Source organism: Doryrhamphus excisus, unplaced genomic scaffold (genome assembly GCF_030265055.1).
Source record: "Doryrhamphus excisus isolate RoL2022-K1 unplaced genomic scaffold, RoL_Dexc_1.0 HiC_scaffold_27, whole genome shotgun sequence".
Lineage (NCBI taxonomy): Eukaryota > Metazoa > Chordata > Actinopteri > Syngnathiformes > Syngnathidae > Doryrhamphus > Doryrhamphus excisus.
Genome location: NW_026652245.1, coordinates 245,636 through 267,286, shown reverse-complemented (window position 1 = coordinate 267,286; position 21,651 = coordinate 245,636). Strand labels below are relative to the sequence as shown.

Sequence of the window (21,651 nt, the reverse complement as noted above, 5' to 3'; positions counted from 1 at the left end):
CATCTCCTTGCAGGAAAAGTGCTCTACAAATAAAGTCGATTTGATTTGATTTGATTTGAGCTGGAAACATTTGATGCAAAGGTGTCCTGTGGTTGGTTTGCTCAGTTGGTCAGAGCGTGGTGCTAATAACGCCAAGGTCACGGGTTCAACCCCCGTACTGACCATCCATCTTTATGTGCTCCAGGAACAACAAAAGCCCACGGCGACAACCCGCTGGTCTCCATAACCAACATCACCCCACCCACCGGTGAAACACCCTCGACAAGACTGCCGAAAGACCGGGGAAAGGTAAAGAAAACAGCACGTCAAAGCAGAGCGGCAACAAACCTCTTGGTCACCAAGACTGCAAGGAGCAGCTCAAAGGTGGCAGTGGACCCTATTATCCTCTACCCAAAATTTTACATCACGAGTGCAGAGAATGCGGACCGTGAAGGAACAAAAAAGCCCTCGTTCACAACACCCCGCCCCTCATAACCCCTCCGGTCCCCATAACCAACAGCGCACAACCCAGTCAACTGCGAAAACACCCGCATCATGGCCGCCAACTGACCGGGGAAAGGTAAGTATTTGCCCAAGCAGGGGCTTGTTGGTCCAGTGGTATGATTCTTGCTTTGGGTGCAAGAGGTCCCGAGTTCAATTCTCGGACAAGCCCTCCCTCCCCCTGAACTACTTTTCTACACAGTTCCCAGAACACCACCATCAGTGAAGTTATGTAATCTGACAGGATGTACTTCAGGGCCCGGCGCTGTCTGTACCCTTGCAGGTTCCGTGGTGTAATGTTTATCACCCCGGACTTTGAATCCAGTGGTCTAAGTTCAAGTCTTGGTGGAACCAAGGGATTGTCCTGTTGCCCTTGTATTTTGAGGGCAAAAAGGAGACGTTTGCACCGTGTGCCACCGCACCACCACCAGAGGTCAGCCCTGAGTATCGGCCGGAAGAAGGCATCCATCTGTAAGGTAGAATTACACCAAGAGATATTAATGCCGGGTTGTACCAATCGGGAACCTGTGGAAACGGTAATGCACATAAATTTACCTTTCGCCAGTGTGCTGCTGAATATGAGCTTACCTTTTACCTCTGTAACCTCGGGGTGCGCTATGGCGAATGGCCGACAATTAGCCGAGGCTGCTTCTGGAGCAGTGGATGTATTCATCAGGGACACTCGGCGGAAATCACAGCGGGAACTATTTGCAATAAGGGGCCCACTCCCAGGCGCGCTAAACAATTTGTTTTCCTTGTTTTAGCTTGTTCCACCATCAAAAGCCAATTGTTAAACTGTCCCAAAATACCTGTCAAGAGCACAAACAAGGTGTCCACCAGGTACCCACCTATCGCCCTCAGACCCCAGCGTACCGATTGAGTCTGCTTCGGGGTACATAAAATAAAAAAAAACATAAAATATTGCAATGGTGTCCAGTGGCCGGTTAGCTCAGTTGGTCAGAGCGTGGTGCTAATAACGCCAAGGTCACGGGTTCAACCCCCGTACTAGCCACTCTTCTTTATGTGCTCCAGGAACAACAAAAGCCCAGGGCGGCAACTTACCGGCCCCCATAACCGACATCACACCACCCACCCTCGACAAGGCCGGGGAAAGGTAAAGAAAACAGCATGCCAAAGCAGAGCGGCAAAAAACCTCTTGGTCACCAAGACTCAAGGAGCAGATCAATGGGGGCAGTGGACCCCATTATCCTCTTCAGACCACGAGTGCAGAGAATGCGGACCGTGAAGAAACGACAAAAGCCCCCGTTGACAACAACTAACAGTACACCACCACAAGGAAAACAGCATGGCGGCGACAAAAGCCCAAAACCACCCAGGCCCCATAACCAACAGCGCACAACCCAGTCAACTGCGAAACACCCCCATCAAGGCTGCCAACCGACCGGGGAAAGGTAAAGAAAACAGCATGGCAAAGCAGAGCAGCGGCAAACCTCTCGCCCACCGTGACTGCATGATCAATGGGGGCAGATGACCCCATTGTCCGAGAAGCAAAATTTCGACCACGAGCACAGAGAATGCGGTCTGTTAAGGATGAGTTAGTTGATTTGAGCTGGAAACATTTGATGCAAAGGTGTCCTGTGGTTGGTTAGCTCAGTTGGTCAGAGCGTGGTGCTAATAACGCCAAGGTCACGGGTTCAACCCCCATACTGACCATCCATCTTTATGTGCTCAAAGAATAACAAAAGCCCACGGCGACAACCCACTCCATAACCAACATCACCCCACCCACCTGTGAAACACCCTCGACAAGACTGCCGAAAGACCGGGGAAAGGTAAAGAAAACAGCACGTCAAAGCAGAGCGGCAACACACATCTTGGTCACCAAGACTGCAAGGAGCAGATCAAAGGTGGCAGTGGACCCTATTATCCTCTACCCAAAATTTTACATCACGAGTGCAGAGAATGCGGACCGTGAAGGAACAAAAAAGCCCTCGTCCACAACACCCCGCCCCTCATAACCCCCCGGTCCCCATAACCAACAGCGCACAACCCAGTCAACTGTGAAAACACCCGCATCATGGCCGCCAACTGAGGTAAGTATTTGCCCAAGCAGGGGCTTGTTGGTCTAGTGGTATGATTCTTGCTTAGGGTGCAAGAGGTCCCGAGTTCAATTCTCGGACAAGCCCTCCCTCCCCCTGAACTACTTTTCTACACAATTCCCAGAACACCACCATCAGTGAAGTTATGTCAACGCTAATGTAATCTGACAGGATGTACTTCAGGGCCCGGCGCTGTCTGTACCCTTGCAGGTTCCGTGGTGTAATGGTTAGCACCCCGGACTTTGAATCCAGTGGGCTAAGTTCAAGTCTTGGTAGAACCAAGGGATTGTCCTGTTGCCCTTGTATTTTGAGGGCAAAAAGGAGACGTTTGCACCGTGTGCCACCACACCACCACCAGAGGTCAGCCCTGAGTATCGGCCGGAAGAAGGCATCCATCTGTAAGGTAGAATTACACCAAGAGATATTAATGTCGGGTTGTACCAATCGGGAACCTGTGGAAACGGTAATGCACATAAATTTACCTTTCGCCAGTGTGCTGCTGAATATGGGCTTACCTTTGACCTCGGTAACCAGGGGGTGTGCTATGGCGAATGGCTGACAATTAGCCGAGGCTGCTTCTGGAGCAGTGGATGTATTCATCAGGGACACTCGGCGGAAATCACAGCGGGAACTATTTGCAATAAGGGGCCCACTCCCAGGCGCGCTAAACAATTTGTTTTCCTTGTTTTAGCTTGTTCCACCATCAAAAGCCAATTGTTAAACTGTCCCAAAATACCTGTCAAGAGCACAAACAAGGTGTCCACCAGGTACCCACCTATCGCCCTCAGACCCCAGCGTACCGATTGAGTCTGCTTCGGGGTACATAAAATAAAAAAAAACATAAAATATTGCAATGGTGTCCAGTGGCCGGTTAGCTCAGTTGGTCGGAGCGTGGTGCTAATAACGCCAAGGTCACGGGTTCAACCCCCGTACTAGCCACTCTTCTTTATGTGCTCCAGGAACAACAAAAGCCCAGGGCGGCAACTTACCGGCCCCCATAACCGACATCACACCACCCACCCTCGACAAGGCCGGGGAAAGGTAAAGAAAACAGCATGTCAAAGCAGAGCGGCAAAAAACCTCTTGGTCACCAAGACTCAAGGAGCAGATCAATGGGGGCAGTGGACCCCATTATCCTCTTCAGACCACGAGTGCAGAGAATGCGGACCGTGAAGAAACGACAAAAGCCCCCGTTGACAACAACTAACAGTACACCACCACAAGGAAAACAGCATGGCGGCGACAAAAGCCCAAAACCCCCCAGGCCCCATAACCAACAGCGCACAACCCAGTCAACTGCGAAACACCCCCATCAAGGCTGCCAACCGACCGGGGAAAGGTAAAGAAAACAGCATGGCAAAGCAGAGCAGCGGCAAACCTCTCGCCCACCGTGACTGCATGATCAATGGGGGCAGATGACCCCATTGTCCGAGAAGCAAAATTTCGACCACGAGCACAGAGAATGCGGTCTGTTAAGGATGAGTTAGTTGATTTGAGCTGGAAACATTTGATGCAAAGGTGTCCTGTGGTTGGTTTGCTCAGTTGGTCAGAGCGTGGTGCTAATAACGCCAAGGTCACGGGTTCAACCCCCGTACTGACCATCCATCTTTATGTGCTCCAGGAACAACAAAAGCCCACGGCGACAACCCGCTGGTCTCCATAACCAACATCACCCCACCCACCGGTGAAACACCCTCGACAAGACTGCCGAAAGACCGGGGAAAGGTAAAGAAAACAGCACGTCAAAGCAGAGCGGCAACACACATCTTGGTCACCAAGACTGCAAGGAGCAGCTCAAAGGTGGCAGTGGACCCTATTATCCTCTACCCAAAATTTTACATCACGAGTGCAGAGAATGCGGACCGTGAAGGAACAAAAAAGCCCTCGTTCACAACACCCCGTCCCTCATAACCCCTCCGGTCCCCATAACCAACAGCGCACAACCCAGTCAACTGCGAAAACACCCGCATCATGGCCGACAACTGACCGGGGAAAGGGAACCCTTGCAGGTTCCGTGGTGTAATGGTTAGCACCCCGGACTTTGAATCCAGTGGTGTAAGTTCAAGTCTTGGTGGAACCAAGGGATTGTCCTGTTGCCCTTGTATTTTGAGGGCAAAAAGGAGGCGTTTGCAAGTGGACCTGAGACCCTGTCACTGGTCACCTGAACAGGGACTTGAATCCGGGACACTCAGATCAAAAATCTAACCTTCAGTTGACTGGCTCAACCTTTGCTGATATTTGGCTTGTCCATGTGGACAGTTTAAGACCTCATTCGATCTTGGAGGTGTCAATTCCGGGACCTGCCTCTTTCATTCCACTTCTTCTTCCTCCTCCAGTCATCCCCACCCACCGCGGCTGAAGCAGTGGCAATACAGCCTGGACAACAGTGTTAGTGTGAGCCCATAGAGGGTTACCTGAATCCCTCTTTGACAGAGCCCCTCTTGAAATTGACTTTTTTTTTTGTCCCGTCCAGCCATTGGGGCAGATAGTATTGTTGATCTAAATGCCCTTACATGCTAAACAGATTTGCTCTGTGTCAGGAAAGGTGTTGGCTACAACTTTCCTGTACCATGAAATTTTATTTGCTGTTAATTGATGTTTTTATTATGCGCATTTGGAGCGACCGGACCGGAGCAAGAAGAAACACAGAAAAGAAGAAGAGAAGGTCGGGTGGGGTGGGGGGGGGGGGGGGGCAGTAGAGAGAGAGACAAAAACAGCAGCAACAAGAATTCCCATAACAACAACAGTGACAAACAGAACAGTTAAATGTCAATGATGGCTAAGGGTCACAATGGAGATGATATCAGTGAAATGAAACAGTCCAACTTACCAGTAGCAATAGTAACAATGAAGACATGACCCATGATAGTAAACACAATTACAGCCATACAGTTACAGTAATTAAAATCTCACTGCTTGACATCATTTTTACTGTAATAATAGCATACCAATAGCATATAGACATCAGGGATAAGATGGTAGATTGTGTAGAGAAGCACCCATGTGCTGTGAGTGTCCATATGGAGGTGTGTACTTCTGTGTATATATTCATATATGTGTGCGTAAGCGTGCTTGTGTATGTGAATGCGAGTGTGTGAATGTGTAATTGTCACTGAGAATGACAAAAGGAGAGAGACTGCCTTCTACCACCCAGCAAACCCCGCCCCGCGCAGCCAGGTCAAGCCCCCACCGCCAGAGATCCTCCGGCCCCGTGGGTGTGGGCAAAGCCAGGGCCGACTCTCCAAGACCCGCCCCCGAAGCATCTCCCTGAAGAGACCAGCAAGAGGCCATGGAGGAGCAATCCCAACCGGCAACAGGGTGCCAGCAGGCCGGAGGAGAGCCGAACCCCCGAGACCAGCGGGAGACCATACCCCACTAGGGCAGAAGGGCATAGAGGGCCACACACCTGTGGGCACAGGGGCGCCCCCGCCAACCGGGAGGGAGCCCATCCACGGCCGGAGGCGCCGCCCCCCGCCCCCCACACACCCCCAGGAAGCAGAACCCGGCCCGCCCCAGGTAACCCCAGGCCTGAGTACCAACACAGGACCGCCCCGGCCAGGACAGAAGAGGCCCGGGCACACTGCCCCATGAAGGACCGGGCGGTAGAGATGGAAAGCCCTGCGCCAGACCCCCGCAGAGCCACCCCGTATATCTATATAGCCATATACACACACGCACACCCACACATATATATATAATTATAATAAAACTAATCATTATTTATCTAAGTATTTAAAACAATAAATACATAAAATAATCTCAGACACACGCAAGCACACACTGTGGACGTCCCCGGGTTGGGCGTCCGGGGCATCACAGGGCAGGGGACCCAGGGGTCCCAGACCCACAACCAGGCCCCGAGCCCAGGGAGGTACGGACCGCCAAGGGATAGCACCCCCAGACTCCCCTCGACCACGGCATCAGGGGCGGGCGAGGGGAGGAGGCCCGCACATGAGCAAGCGGAGGGGGCGTGCAGGCGAGTGGTAAGGCGCTCCACCGCGCCGGCCGACACCCGCCGGGCAGCTCACCCCCGTGAGGGAGAGCCATAGCTCCAAGTCATGGGGAGGCCAAGCACCAGAGCCGAGGAGTTAAGACCAGCGCAAGGCCACCGACGGACCCCACCATCCACCGGGAGGGCCGACCTCCCCCCCGCCCCCAGAACCAGCAGCGCTCCACTCACATACCGGAGAACCATCCCTGACGAGCCCTAATGCAAGACTGGGGATGGGCAAAGACAGGGACAGCGATGCAGCAGAGCATAGGACCAGTGGCAGCAGACACCCAAACGCCCAGAAGAGCACCGTCCCCCCAGCAGGCCCCACTCCAAGGAGCATGTCCCCATGAGCAGGATCAGGCCCCCTCCCAACACACAGCCCGGTCCCCGCAGCAGCCACCACAGCACAGCAACCCCAAGCCACCACCGTAAACTTCAGGCCACCAGCAGCGCGGACCCCACTGCCTGGAGGCCGGTGAACGCCCCCCCCCAAGGGCACGTTGGTGCCCGCGACCCAGGACAGACCCAGGGAGGTAGCGCCAACCATGACCCTAGGGCAAGCCCCGGCGTCAGCTGGTTTGAAATTGACTTTTAATTACTGAAGTGTGTGTGAGTGTTGCCTTGCTTTTATGCTTTTAAGGATGTTCTTTTTCGTTGGCAGGTGCTGAGGGCCCAGAGCGGCAGCGGTTTCCCTGTTGGTCCCCTTTTTTCCCACTTTTGGTTTACTGAGTCACGGATGCAGTGTGGTTTGGATCCCTCCCATTATGCTACCGCTGTCGTGGTAAGCCCCAGCCCAGGCCTCTTTTCTTTTTGACTCCTCCCATCACCACTTTATTTGCATTATTCATGGTTTGTCACTCATTTTAAGATAATCGTTTAATAAAATAACTACTTTTATCATTGTAAATCACGAAAAAAGGTTATGATACACTTGTAGTCCATGGCTAATGACCCTGATGATTAATGACCCTAATGACCCTAATGACCCTAATGATGGTTAATGACCCTAATGATGATTAATGACCCTGATGGTTAATGACCCTAACGATGATTAATGACCCTGATGGTTAATGAACCTGATGATTATTGACCCTGATGATTAATGACCCTGATGATTATTGACCCTGATTGATGACCTGTCATCACCATGTGTCTTAAGTTGTGTCATCACCGTGCGCCGGAAGTGGCGTCATCACCGTGTGCCTTAAGTTGCGTCATCACCGTGCGCCGGAAGTGGCGTCATCACCGTGTGCCTTAAGTTGCGTCATCACCGTGTGCCGGAAGTGGCGTCATCACCGTGTGCCGGATGTGGCGTCATCACCGTGCGCCGGAAGTGGCGTCATCACCGTGTGCCTTAAGTTGCGTCATCACCGTGTGCCGGATGTGGCGTCATCACCGTGTGCCGGATGTAGCGTCATCACCGTGTGCCGGATGTGGCGTCATCACCGTGTGCCGGAAGTGGCGTCATCACCGTGTGCCAGATGTGGCGTCATCGCCGTGTGCCGGATGTGGCGTCATCGCCGTGTGCAGGAAGTGGCGTCATCGCCGTGTGCCGGAAGTGGCGTCATCGCCGTGTGCCGGAAGTGGCGTCATCGCCGTGTGCCGGAAGTGACGACGTCACCACGTGCCGAACATGGCGCCATCACAGCGCAGCGGCCTGCAAAATACCCGAGATCGATTTATCGACTAATTTGGATTAAATATTGGTGTAATTAATACAATAACATATATTATTTATAATTAATTGTAAACCACCCCCCTACCCCTCCCGTCAGTCCTCACACAGCCCTTCTATGTCGATCCATCGGGCCGGTTTTCTCTTATGTGTTTTCTGTATGTGAATCAATTTTAAAAAACATGTGAACGAATTAAATAATGAACGCCTTACCTCGTAGATCCACCGGCATTTCCGTCCGTCCGTCAGGCGTGTGGGTATAAACTCTGATAGAACCGCTTTTGGAGATCCTCAGAGTCTAACCTCAGATTTTAACAAAGTATTTTAACAAAGGGCCGACTGCAGCTTCAGGCGTGAGCGCCTTAACAAATGGCCTTCCGCTTCTTCAGGGATGTGTGTGCGTGTGTGCGGCCTAAGGCGACCCGTGAATGTGGGACCGTGGGGGTTTAATTTGTTAAAAAACATAGACGTTTGACCCCCCTCGGACTTTAGCAAACGGTCGACAGCATCTCCGGATGTGTGTGAGTGTGCGGCCTAAGGCATCCCGCGACCGCGCGACCCGGGGGTTTAATTTGTTTAAAAACATGCATTGTTAAAAAATGGAGGTAATTATCCAATCACTCCATATTACAGTCTGACCTATGGTGGCAGTGCGGGGGGCCGACTTAGACATGTACGGACATGTCCGGCTTTTAAAAAACTACCGCCGCCTCATCATGGCGTATCGGGGGGTTGTGGGGGCCCGGAGTACAATAAGCCACAAAACTTAGCTCCGGATGAGACGGCCTCATTGTACTCAAAACTCGTCCGTCTTCATGAAAGCATTCTACCACCCACGACAGTATTCCGCGGGTTTAAAACAGGATCAACAGTCAAACAAAAGTCATTACCTACATACACTTCTGCAGAGAGCTCAACACATTTGTGATGAAACCTGGTGACTATGCGTTGTTTTATAACTTAAAACCAAACCTTTAACTTCAAGAATCCAATCAATTACTGGCATTATATTTTTGTAGATATTGTAAAAGCAGGAGTTCATCCACAACGGGGAAATCACACTCGTGAGTACTTATGACAAAATTTAAGTCGGCGATATTCACATTGTTTTAATTGACGGCGTTATGACTTGTAGCGGACTTTGATGAGGAGTTGCCACAGGTGGAAGTTGGTAAGTACTGATTTGCATTAAGTTTGGATCATAAGCGTAGTAAAGCTTATTTTAAAACATCAGCTACAGAGCTATGTGTTACAAGATGTATGACTTTAAAAACATCAATTACAGCGCTACACAAAGTTGCGGAAGGGCGATTTTGCGGAACGTTCAAAGACCGGAGAGAAGGTGATCATACAAAGGAGAATGATTTTGAACCTCATGTTCACCGAATGAGTGTTGAAGCGCATCGACAGGACTTGGGTATGTATCGATCTACATCAAGTTAACAACGAGGCTCGTGATGACGTTTAAACATGAATTACAGGATTAAGCAACATCGCAAAGGAGTGTGTAGAAGCGGATGGAGGTCGTGAGAAAGATCTGGCTTCTGTGGTGACAGAGGGGTGTGACCAAGACTCTGATGATAAACCAGGTAATGTGTAATTGATGATGCAATACAATATCCGATCATTATAATATGGTGATACCCTATCATTATAATAACGACGGTGATATTATTCCTTCGCAGAAAGAAGCAGAGGTCGGGGTAAACGACAAAGCAGAGGAGTGACAGATCGAAAGAAAAGAATCAGAGCTCGAAAGCTGTTGATGAAAAGTCTTCTCACCCACGTGCTTCACATCTTAGCTGAAGTCTGGTAATGTGGATCGTTTTTTTGCTTTTGCCAGACCTATGGATTTTAATATGGATGAGGGTTACCCAGTCGATGTACCGTGTGAACTGACGGATGTCATAAACGAGTTAAATAGAATCCCCAACGAGCAAAATGACCCACTACCCGAAACAAACGATCATTATGATGCTGGTGATGATCCTTTTTTAGCCATCAGGCAAATCGCAGACTTTGAAGACTTTTTTAATCCGCTTGAAAGAGCGCTTGAGCGGCTTAATCAGCCATCAGCGTCTGGTTGTATACACGACGAGTCGTCCTCACAAACCCGGGGAGATCTGACCGAACCACTACCCGAAACAAATGCTGGTTATGGTGATGATGAAGATCCTTTTTTTGCTTTTGCCAGACCTATGGGTTTTAATATGGATGTGGGTTACCCAGTCGATGTACCGTGTGAACTGACGGATGTCATAAACGAGTTAAATAGATTCCCCAACGAGCAAAATGACCCACTACCCGAAACAAACGATCATTATGATACTGGTGATGATCCTTTTTTTGCCATCAGGCAAATCACAGACTTTGAAGACTTTTTTAATCCGCCTGAAAGAGCGCTCGAGCGGCTTAATCAGCCATCAGCGTCTGGTTGTATACACGACGAGCCGTCCTCACAAGCCGGGGGAGGTCTGGCCGAGCCACAGATTGTGAACAGAGACCGTTTCAACAATGTGGAAATAAGACGTGTGCTAAACATTCCCCCTCCTGAGCGTGTACCTAACTTTGCGACCTTCTACGTAGGTGTTATGGAACACGTGAATGATTTAGTCGATAGAGCTATAGGTGTTTCAGCACCGGGGGATGTTGTGCAGCTGGAGTTGATGGGGGAGGGATTGAGACAACACATAGTCGCCCGAGCGACGGATGACCCTAACGATATCAGAACTGCGTTTCAAGATTTACTGGATCGATTGGTACAATCCAACCTAGAAGTCATGACCGATGCTGGTTTAGAACTCGTCATGCAGGTGGTGCGTGACCGGAGAGGTGGGGGAAAACGCAAGTTGGAGAATACACTTGATTGTGAAATCATCCAAAAGAAAAAACGGCATTTGTACACTTTGTACAATAGAGATCAATTATGCTTCGCCACCATTATAGCTCTGATGCTAGATAGCCATCAGACGGTAGAGTCTGCCAGGCAACGGGCTCGGTACCTACAGCATTGTGTAGGCTTGAGCGAACATACCCCGGTGGGTTTTAATGACATCCATAAATTTGAGACGGTTCTGAATCGTAAAATTGTTGTCTTGTACAGAAATGAGGGATTTACACCGCTTTGTCATTTTGAGACAAATTTCACCAAATCGACAGACACATTGTTTTTGTTTTTGGCGCAGAATCACTACTACGGTGTAAAATCAGTAGCGGCTTTTGTCGGGCACAGGTATTTCTGCCATTTTTGCTACAAAGGTCACGACAATCTCAACACACATCGATGTCAATGGCATTGCCCCGTTTGCACCACACACGACTGCATGCGGCAGGAGATGGCTGGAGTTTACTGCTCCGATTGTCACAAAGTATGCCGCACCAAAGTTTGTTTTGCCAAACACAAGGAGCGCAAACACACGACCAAAAGCGGGGTCTGCGTTAGCACGTGCGACTTGTGGAAAAGGTGTGATCAATGCAATATGACGTACTACGTCAACAAGAACAAACCCCCCAGAAAGCATGTATGTCCTGTTAGACGATGTCAGACCTGCAATGAACAAATGCCTCGTGATAATGATGCAACCCCCCACCTGTGTTTCATGCAACCGCTAACGACAGAAAAACCATGCGATAGCCTGATATTCTATGATTTTGAAACCTACGTTGATCAAAACAACAAACACGTCCCTTACCTGGTGTGTACAAAAACATTGGGCGGAACTGAGCTGAGTTGGTTTGGGGTGGACTGCGTCAAAAAATTTCTCCTCCACTTCAGGAGCAATAAGTTTAAAGGGTCGACTTTAATAGCTCACAACGCAAGAGGATTTGACAGCTATTTGATCCTCAATCAAATGATAGAGATGAAACTCACGCCGTCCATTATCATGACGGGGAGTAAAGTTCTGAGTTTTACAGACCAAGATTATAATTTAAAGTACATCGATTCGCTGTCATTCCTCACCATGCGACTCAGCGCCATGCCCAAAGCCTTAGGGTTTGAAAATCAAACTAAAGGTTATTTTCCACACGAGTTCAGCTCCATGGGGCATCTAAAGTACGTAGGCCCATACCCGCCACCCGACGCTTACGGCCTACAACGTATGGCTCCGGCTGAGAAAGAGTTGTTTCTTGCTTGGTACGGTAAAGAGTGCGGTGGCACATTTAACTTTGAGAAGGAGGCTTTACTCTATTGCAAAAACGATGTTGACATTTTGTTCCAGGCGTGCTCTAGATTCAGAGATGAATTTCTTAGCGAGACGGATGTAGACCCGATGAGCTGCATCACCATAGCCTCAGCCTGTATGAAAGTGTTCAGGACCAGGTTCTTAAAACCTAACACGGTCGCTATACCGCCGCCAGACAATTATGCGCGTCAACACAAATCATACTCACAAGCGGGCATCCAATATTTGGAATGGGTTGCTCACAGCGAAAAAGTGTTCATTAAACACGCGCTGAACTCTGGTGAAAAAAAGATTGGCGAGTACTTTGTAGACGGTTATGCCGAGTCAGGGGGTATAAAATATGTCTGGGAGTTCCTGGGGTGTTTTTTTCACGGATGCTCCGATTGTTTTCAACCGTCTGAGATTTGTCCATTAACGAAGCGCCCCTTTCAGGAGCTGCGTGACAAAACTGAGAAGAAATTAGAGGCGTTAAAGACCAAACACGGGACGCGTGTCACGGTAATGAAGGAGCACGAGTGGGATAACATGAAAAAGACGCATCCGGGGGTGCGGGCATTCCTGCGTAACTATAACCATCCGGAGCCTCTTTCACCGCGGCAGGCCTTTTTCGGGGGTCGAACGAGTGCGTTTACTCTAAGGTATACGGCTGCGCAAAACGAACGCGTGATGTACGTTGATGTCACCTCCCTGTATCCTTATGTGAACAGCAACTTTGCTTACCCGCTAGGTCACCCCCGCGTTATCCACAGAGACTTTGATGACCCGCGAAACTATTACGGTCTCATTAAAGCGAAAATTTACCCGCCTAGAGGCCTTTTCTTTCCTGTTCTTCCGCACAAAACATCCAAGGGGAAACTGGTGTTTCCACTATGTCGTACATGTGCCGAAACAAACAACCAGGAGGGGTCGTGTTCCCATGATGATGACAAGAGGGCTCTGACCGGTGTGTGGGTCACGGTTGAATTCAACAAAGCCGTTGAATTAGGTTACAGGGTGGCCGCGATTATGGAGGTGTGGCATTTTGAAAGGTCTAGCGACGCCATCTTTGTGGATTATATGCATACTTTTCTGAAGGGGAAACAGGAGGCCTCCGGGTACCCCCCCGGTGTGGTTGATGACGAAAGCAGAGAAAAGTACCTACGCGACTACCAAACCCATCAGGGTATCCGCTTAGACCCGTCTAAAATCAAACCAAACCCGGCAAAGAGACAGATGTCTAAACTCTTTCTGAATTCTCTTTGGGGGAAACTAGGACAGAGGGATAATTTAGCCCAAACCGAACTCGTCAGAAACCCTGACGATTTTTTCAACCTCATGTTTTCGGGTAAATATGAACTCAAGTACTTTTCCTTCCTCAACGATGATGTGGCGATGATACAGTATAATTACAATCAGCGTTACATCAAGCCCTCCGGTAAATCCTCCAACATCTTTTACGCCTGTTTTACAACGGCGTACGCCAGGATGTTAATGTACAGGTACCTGGAGCAGCTACAGACGCGGGTTCTTTACACTGACACAGACAGCCTTATTTACGTCGTTAAAGAGGGGGAGACACCTCTCCCGCTGGGGGATTACTTGGGCGATTTGACGGACGAACTGAACGGTGACAGCATTCAGGAGTTTGTCGCAGCCGGTCCTAAAAGCTACGCTTACCAAACCCGCGACAGCGGGAAAACTGTGTTGAAGGTGAAAGGTATCACACAAACGCAAGAGTGCTGCGAACGAGTCAATTTTGACAGCGTCAAAACACTGGTGGAGGGTTACATTCAATCAGACCGCACACAGGCCGCAGCTCTTGAAACACCCCAGCATAGCATCATACGTGATAAAAGGGGGTTTCATTTGAAAAACACAACATTCATGAAAAAGTTCAGGGTGGTGTACGACAAAAGACGGCTCTTGCCTGACGGGACAACGCTCCCGTTTGGCTATTAGCACAAAAATGGATATGGGGCGGGTTAATTTCGACCCTAGGTTAGAGCTACCGTTTTCATGTCTGATTTCAGTTCCCAGCGGTTGTGGAAAAACCTTTTTTGTAAAAAGTATTTTAGAAAACTGTGAACATGTCATGAAATGTGTACCGCAAAATGTGGTGTGGATCTACACCTCTTATCAACCCATGTACGATGAAATGCAAAAAAGGAATAAAAGACTCAAGTTTGTGGAGGGATTGCCTGATTCCTTTGACGATGAAAACCTCTTTCCACGTGACCAGACGCATCTCATCATCCTGGATGATTTGATCTTCCAAGCTTCGGATCACCCCGAGGTTGTAAAAATATTTACGCAGTACAGACATCATAGGAATATGAGCGTCATTTTGATGACTCAAAACGTCTTCCACCAAGGTAAATACAGCCGGACAATCAGTTTAAACAGTAATTATATGGTGCTGTTTAAAAACCCTAGAGATATGCTTCAAACAAGAGTTTTAGCTCACCAGATTTTCCCCATGAGAAAGAAATATTTTTTAGAGAGTTTTGAGGACGCCACCAAAGAGCCGCACGGGTATTTATTACTGGATCTGACCCCCGCATGTCCAGAACAATATAGACTGAGGACGGGGTTACTACCCCACCACTGGCCTACCGTTTACATGCCTAAAGGTTGATATCATGTCTAAGCTTTTAAAAAGAAACGCCCCGCAGCTCAAAGCCCTGTTTCACGCAACACCGAGAAAGCGTAAAGATATCTTGACTCACGGCTCCTCAGACTTGGTGAAGGCTCTATGCGAGATTGCGTTAAATCTCTTAAGAGGTCACATACCGCTGTCGTCGTCTCAGTACAAAAAATTTAAAAAACAAAAGAATATTATACGCTTACTGGCAAATAAAAAAACCAGTCTGAAACGAAAAAGAACCGCTCTCAGTCAGAGGGGCGGCTTTATTCTCCCCCTGCTTGCCACGGTTGTGCCGGCGTTGGGTAGTCTTTTGGGGGGACTATTGAGGAGAGATTAATAATATTTAAAAAAGATGTCTCTGAGGACGACGCAGAAGATGTTTCTTGTTTCGCCGCAACAATTGGAGCGGCTGGGTAGAACAGAGCCATCCATCCGACAAGACGCGGAACATGATTTGGATTTAAAAATGAGGGCCGTGTTAGAAGATCGGACGTTGAATCAGTACGATAAGGTTAAAAAGTACGAGGCTTTGTTGGAGCGCTACCTGGGATTCCTTAAACAAGATCAGAACGAGCGTCATTCGCTAACCTTAACCGTGCCTCGGGATCCTATTCATGACCTTATCCAGAAGGGGGAGAGCGAGAGGAAAAAAGAGCAGCCGGGGGAGGAGGGGGTAATGGGTGCTGGTCGCGAGGACGGCGGTTGGACGGACATTTTACAAAATATCCCCGCACGCCGACGCAGAAATGCTGAATATGTTTTGAAGAAATTATCCGTCGATAGAACAGCGTGGACCCCGATGAGTGAGTTTGTTTTTCAAGGAAAACCTATAAAAGGGTCGCATATGACGGATCTACTCAAACACCTCACAATAGACTATGGAAAAAAAAAACAGGAACCCCCGCCTAGAGGTTGGAACGAGTTTCTCCACGTGCTCTCTGAAGTCAATGTTCCTACAACAACCGTATCTAACCCTCAAGCTCGTGAACAATTTAGGACCGTCAAAAACGGATCGCCTAACCAAGAGGCGCATCAGGATGTAGTCGTCAAAAAGAAGAAGAGGAGAAAGACATCCGCGAGTATAAAGTGGACGTCTTTTTGAATGAAAAACGTGTTCGATATGATAAATAAAATATATAATAATCACACAAAGGCATTCGCGCGTCTTTAATGAAGTGTTTATTATATTGTCACAAACACCGACAATCTTTAAACTTGTGAAAAGAACACGCCCGCTGCCCCCCGCAGTTTAAAAAATCACGTTCAACAAATGCGGAGACCATAGCATCGTTTTTAAGCACATCGTCTGTGTAACTGTCTATGACGTCTTGATAAGACAGACCGCACCCTCTTCTGCATAGGTAGTACACACAGTGTTGACCGCATGTGGTGGATAGCTCGTGTTGAAGTTGTTGGTTATGATACACTATACGATCAGAATTATTCTCCAAAAATGTCACTATACTTTGGGGGTAATATTTGAAATCCGGGGGGAATCCAAAAGAGTCAAAGAAACTGCAGTTACCACCCTTTTCCAAGGACAAGGCGAGCCAGTGCTCTCCGGGTAAGCTACGCGGATGCGTATTGACGATGTAAAAGCACGGCGGTTTGGGATGTAGCGCTTGTAGCTCGTCTGAGGCGTAAACGCCCTGAAATAGTTTGCCCTGGAGACGTTTCATGAGGGTTTCAATCTCTTTTCCGTTCATGACGTCAGTAATAGTCCACCAAAACCTGTCGCTTTGAATTAATTTCCAGAACGGAGTCGTAACAGGCGTACACAATGAGGGTGGTGGTGTGGGGGAGGGGGACTCTAAACCGCATCTCCAGTCTGACCGTGCCGCTGGATACAGGCGCAAGAGCCCCGGAATCTTCGTTGGGATTCAAATTAAAAACAAATAGAGCGTAACCCTGTTTGAAATCCTCGTGATCTATACAGAGCGGTATATCTTTTAAATGTCTTCCTGTGGATGTAAACAGGTTATGAAATTCACGAATCGCATTCCCTTCATTAAATTGAGGTTGGAAAGCTTTGGAGGGGATCTGGCGGCCATCTTGACACAGAGCTAAATATTCTACATCGTGATGGGCAAAGTTAAAAGGGTTAAGATCTCTTCTCCCTACAAACGCGTTGTGGTTTACGAGCCCCAAAACCACATACCTGGGTGTATTACCGAGGAAAAGATTATCTTGATGGCATATGCGGGAGTGTTGGGGTATAGAAAATGTTTTTACGTTAATTCTGGATAGAGGATAAAGAGCGTTATCTTTAGTCAAAGCGGCCGCGTGTCCTAAACTGACGGCGGGTGAGACGGTCACTTTTTTCACAAAAAGCGAGGCCCCCAGTATTTTTAGACGGAAATTTGCATCGGGGGGACTCATTAAACAAAAACTATCGCTGGCTTTGATGAGTTTGAGTCTGAGATCCACTTTGTTTAAGAGCAGTCTTTCGCAGAAAAAAATATCGGCGTGGATAGGACCGAGCACTTGAAACTCTCTCGACCCCGCAATCACTCGGGCTCTTTTGACCAGACCCTCATTAACGCCATCGCCGGCCATCGCCGTCGAGTCCATGAAACCTCGCGTGTCTTTATAAAACATACCGGCTGTGAATTGACTTTTTAGCGAATCCTCTGAAAAGTTCAACAACGTCTCTATTACGGCTCTGTAAGAGTGTGTGGCGCTGGACTGGGAGATCAGCCTGTCACCGAGGGTCACATCCACTTGTGAGAAAATTGTATTGATGGGGTAATTGATAATACCCACGCGGGCGTTAGGCTCCAAACGACCCCCATCCCCGTCGGTCACCTGCAGTCGCAGGTGAAGCAGTGTGTCCGAGAGGTCGAGATATTTACTTCCATCGCCGGGGATAAAGAATTCAATAGGTCCGTCGTTAGTCAGGGCCGACAAAGGTAGAATCTCAACATACTGGGTGTGCTCTATGGAGAGCTGGGTCATGGGGGCTGAAAACAGATCCAACTCGGTCAAGGCGCATTCTTGTGATTTGTGGTGTAACAACGCCATCTTTTTTTTTTGGAGTTAAGAGAAAATGTCGACGCTGCTTCTCGGACGTCTTCTGCGTGATACTGATTTCTTTTTTGAAGCGCTTTTGCGTTTTTTATACCCGTCGATGCGTAATCCGATAGGTCTCTTGGTTGCTCTTCGTGCTAAAACCATCAGACCCGAGCCTTCTTGCCCCTCCTCTTTTCGATGCATTTTTTCCAACACGCGCCTGGCCACATCGGTTACAATATTTTTGGCCGCTGTTTTTAAGTGGGGTTGTGCCAGACCGACGCCCTTCTTAACCATCGGCATGATAAAGCGAAATAATTTAGCAAAGACCGAGCCCAAGCCGCGACCGTATTGCACAGGTGCTCCGTGAAACCCCGGAGTTGACCCCCCGGCTTGATTTTCATAGTAATGGACGAATCGGTATAGATCCGGACGAACCTCGACCATCACCATCTTTTATTTATTTAGATGCTTTAAAATGTAACGTCACAATCACTTTTCCGTGTCTAAAGTCGACGGGTTGGTTCTGGTCGGTCTTGATTTCAACGCCTATGTTTTCAATATGCCTTCTACAAATAGGTATATAGTAAGCCGGGTTAAAAGAACGAGATACGATCTCTCCGTATTCCCCTTGAACCGGAACCGTCCTTAAAAGCGGAGCGAACGCGTCTCCGACTATCTGATGCGAGGTGATGTCGGTATAAATGAATAAATTATAAAACCCCGCGTTTATATCGGCTGTGTGAGGTGATTCGACTGCAAACGGACCGCACGTAAACCACCGTCCGGGGTTCAAACCGAGTATGTACGCCAGCGGTGGGGAAAACCTTAATTTAAAACGACCGCTCCCCTTCCATGTGAACTTGCGTTTGAGCGTGTTGTAATATAGACCAATTTCTGGAGCAATTTTTTTAATAGCATGGTTTATCTCTTTCGTAATGATTTCTACCGTGTTATAACATCCGGCATCCGTGGTTAGAGTTTGGATTTTAAATCGATTCTCATCAAAAGTTTCGGGGGACTCGTATTGCATCGTCTCATCGATGTAAGTATCCCCGCGCCCACGGCGTACGTTAAAGTCTTCGGGGTTGATCTCGGTCGTCTTGAGTTCGGGGGCTCCGTGTTGCCACATGTCAACGATGTGAAATACCCCGGACCCTCGTTGTACATTGAACCACGTACGGGGGTAGCATATCTCTGTGAGAGCCACTTGCCATTTTCCTTGGAGGTGAATATGTTGAGCTAAATTTACTCTGTAAGCGGCTGTTGTATTCCCTGGAAACACGTCGTAGCTGGAGTTTGACGGTAAAGTCACATAAAAACCTTCCTCCGAATTGGACTCCATGACCGCTTCTGCGGGGGGTTTCTACTGTAGGGTGAGCTTTATATATCCGTTATCTCAGCGGCTGGGACCCACGAGTCAAACTTTTCAGGCCAACCCTTCCAGCGTATCAGACACTGCTTCTGACCTCTAAACGTACGTCTTTTAAGAATTTTTTCAATGTGAAACGCCTTATCTTTTGATATTTTAACTTTTTGTAGCTCCGCCTCATAAAATGAGCCTTCAATGGGTTCCCCGTCGTAATCCACAAGCTTGTACACGGGGGGAAACCTACGTATGGTTTCGGCTATTGTAAACAATTCATTTGTAAAACTCTGCTCGTATTTCTTATCAAATACACCCCTCAGTTTAGAGATTCTTACGAGATCCCCTTTTTTGAAATTCATTTTTAATTGTTTTTGATACCTGAGGGGGATGGCTCCGTACAGATTTTGAAAAACCTGCAGAGTATTTTCTGAATTAACTTGATTGGGTTTCATTTTTATACTGCTATGGTATGCGTCATTGTAGCTATTGACTAAATCCTGTACGACATCGATGTATCGCTGCGTGTTGTTAGCCGTGAGGAATTTAGCCATCCTGGTCTTTAGACTTCTGTTGAAGCGTTCGACAACCGACGCTTTCAGATCACTGGCTGTGGCAAAATGATCGATGTTGTGCTTTTTTAACAGAGCGGCTAACTGTTTATTGAAAAATTCTTTGCCTCGATCCGTTTGCAGCTTCTTGGGTATTTGGCTTTCTAAAAAGATGGATCGAAAAGCTTCCGCGACTTCTGCCGCGGTCTTGTCTCTCAGCACACGCACGTAGGCTTTTTTTGAAAACACGTCTATGACGTTTAATAAATATTTATAACCGTCGTTGTGATCGGCGAACGCCTGCATATCGCAAAGATCTGCTTGAAATTGGTTTAAAGGTCTTGGTACAAAAACTTTATTCCTGGGGAAGTGAACTCTAGCCGGTTTATGCAGAGTATAAGCGTCTTGCTTGGATAAAAAATCTTTAACTTTGGCGATTTTGACTTTGCGACCCGTTTCATCCTGCAGGGCTTGATGTAATCGGTTTACACCGCTAAACCCAGCGGGGTGTGCGGGATCATAAAACATTTTACGCATGCGACGGTCACTCATAATGGAAATGATGTATTTCTGATTTAACAACCTAATTTACCAATGATGTGACACACACACACACACACACCCCGCCCACACCCACAAGGAGCTGGCATGCGGTCGCACGTTAACTTGGTTTAAATGCAAATGAATCAATACACAACCAACAGGATACAACTTGTATATTTTATTAAATTCACACAAAACATACATTTTCTACGTTCTAATGAGCGTTAAACCTTGAATCAAAATTGAACGTTTTACATTCGTATCAAGAAAAGATTGTAATGATTTCAACTCTGAAAGAATGTTTAAAGGCAGGTTGTTTTGCATACGGTATCTTACAGCATCCACAAACAAGGTGTAAATTGTAAATAAACGACCGACGTTAAAATCATTCTGCCAGTGTACAAGTATATCTTGAATTGTGTCAGACAGACTTGTTTCAGACATGTAAACCAGTTGTAAGACCAACGCGTCCCATGGTAGCTCCGACAGATCGAGAGATCTGACTTTTTGCATGTTTTTTTCCAGTTTTTCAACGACGGCATCCCCGTCCGAGGTGGGTCTTAATGCTCTGTCCAAAACGTCCATCCACCGCTGCGATATGTACCGGCTTTCGAGCCGGTTGTAAAGCGTTGTAAAGTAACCACCCATAATTTAGTCCTGATAAAATCTGTAGACCTCTTCAAGGATGTGGCGATGCTCGTCACATTCATCGGTCTCGACGTCTGTAATATCTACCTCAAACTGAAGCAGGGCTAGGTAGAATTCGGCAAGGTTTCTCACAGTAGCGGGGTCGGCTTGGCTGTCGCCCAGACGGATCATGTGGTGAATAGCCGGTAGAAATCTCGGTGTACAGACCCTCTTCATCAAAGGATAAAAGTGATCTCTGATCCAAAAATGGCGGTCCACATAAAGACACATGTGCTCGGTCTGGCTGGGGTGGTTCACTAGGCATCCGTAACACTCGTCTTTCACATATCCCCGCATTACACGTTTGAAAATGTGGCGGGTTGCCCTTTTAACGAGGTACATAGTGTAGGGGGATGGAAAGTTGAAAAAAGGACGTGCTCCGGGACCATCCTCATCCGCCTCGGTCTTTACAATGTTTAGATCATCATCATCTTCAATCTCTCCGACCTCTCTCTCCGGTGAGTTGGGTGGGGCGATGA

General features: G+C 48.1%; 7 non-coding genes across 7 annotated transcripts; all 7 read left to right on the top strand.

The window, feature by feature from the left end:
- The first annotated feature begins 90 nt into the window (after positions 1-90).
- trnai-aau (transfer RNA isoleucine (anticodon AAU)) lies at positions 91-164 on the top strand. The gene has a single exon. It is a non-coding gene; the product is annotated as a tRNA-Ile (tRNA).
- Positions 165-580: 416 nt separating this feature from the next.
- On the top strand, positions 581-652 carry trnap-ugg (transfer RNA proline (anticodon UGG)). The gene has a single exon. It is a non-coding gene; the product is annotated as a tRNA-Pro (tRNA).
- A 766-nt stretch (positions 653-1,418) lies between these two features.
- trnai-aau (transfer RNA isoleucine (anticodon AAU)) lies at positions 1,419-1,492 on the top strand. The gene has a single exon. It is a non-coding gene; the product is annotated as a tRNA-Ile (tRNA).
- Positions 1,493-2,080: 588 nt separating this feature from the next.
- On the top strand, positions 2,081-2,154 carry trnai-aau (transfer RNA isoleucine (anticodon AAU)). Its single transcript has one exon. It is a non-coding gene; the product is annotated as a tRNA-Ile (tRNA).
- Positions 2,155-2,555: 401 nt separating this feature from the next.
- On the top strand, positions 2,556-2,627 carry trnap-agg (transfer RNA proline (anticodon AGG)). Its single transcript has one exon. It is a non-coding gene; the product is annotated as a tRNA-Pro (tRNA).
- A 778-nt stretch (positions 2,628-3,405) lies between these two features.
- Positions 3,406-3,479, top strand: trnai-aau (transfer RNA isoleucine (anticodon AAU)). Its single transcript has one exon. It is a non-coding gene; the product is annotated as a tRNA-Ile (tRNA).
- Positions 3,480-4,067: 588 nt separating this feature from the next.
- On the top strand, positions 4,068-4,141 carry trnai-aau (transfer RNA isoleucine (anticodon AAU)). Its single transcript has one exon. It is a non-coding gene; the product is annotated as a tRNA-Ile (tRNA).
- The last annotated feature ends 17,510 nt before the right edge of the window (positions 4,142-21,651 follow it).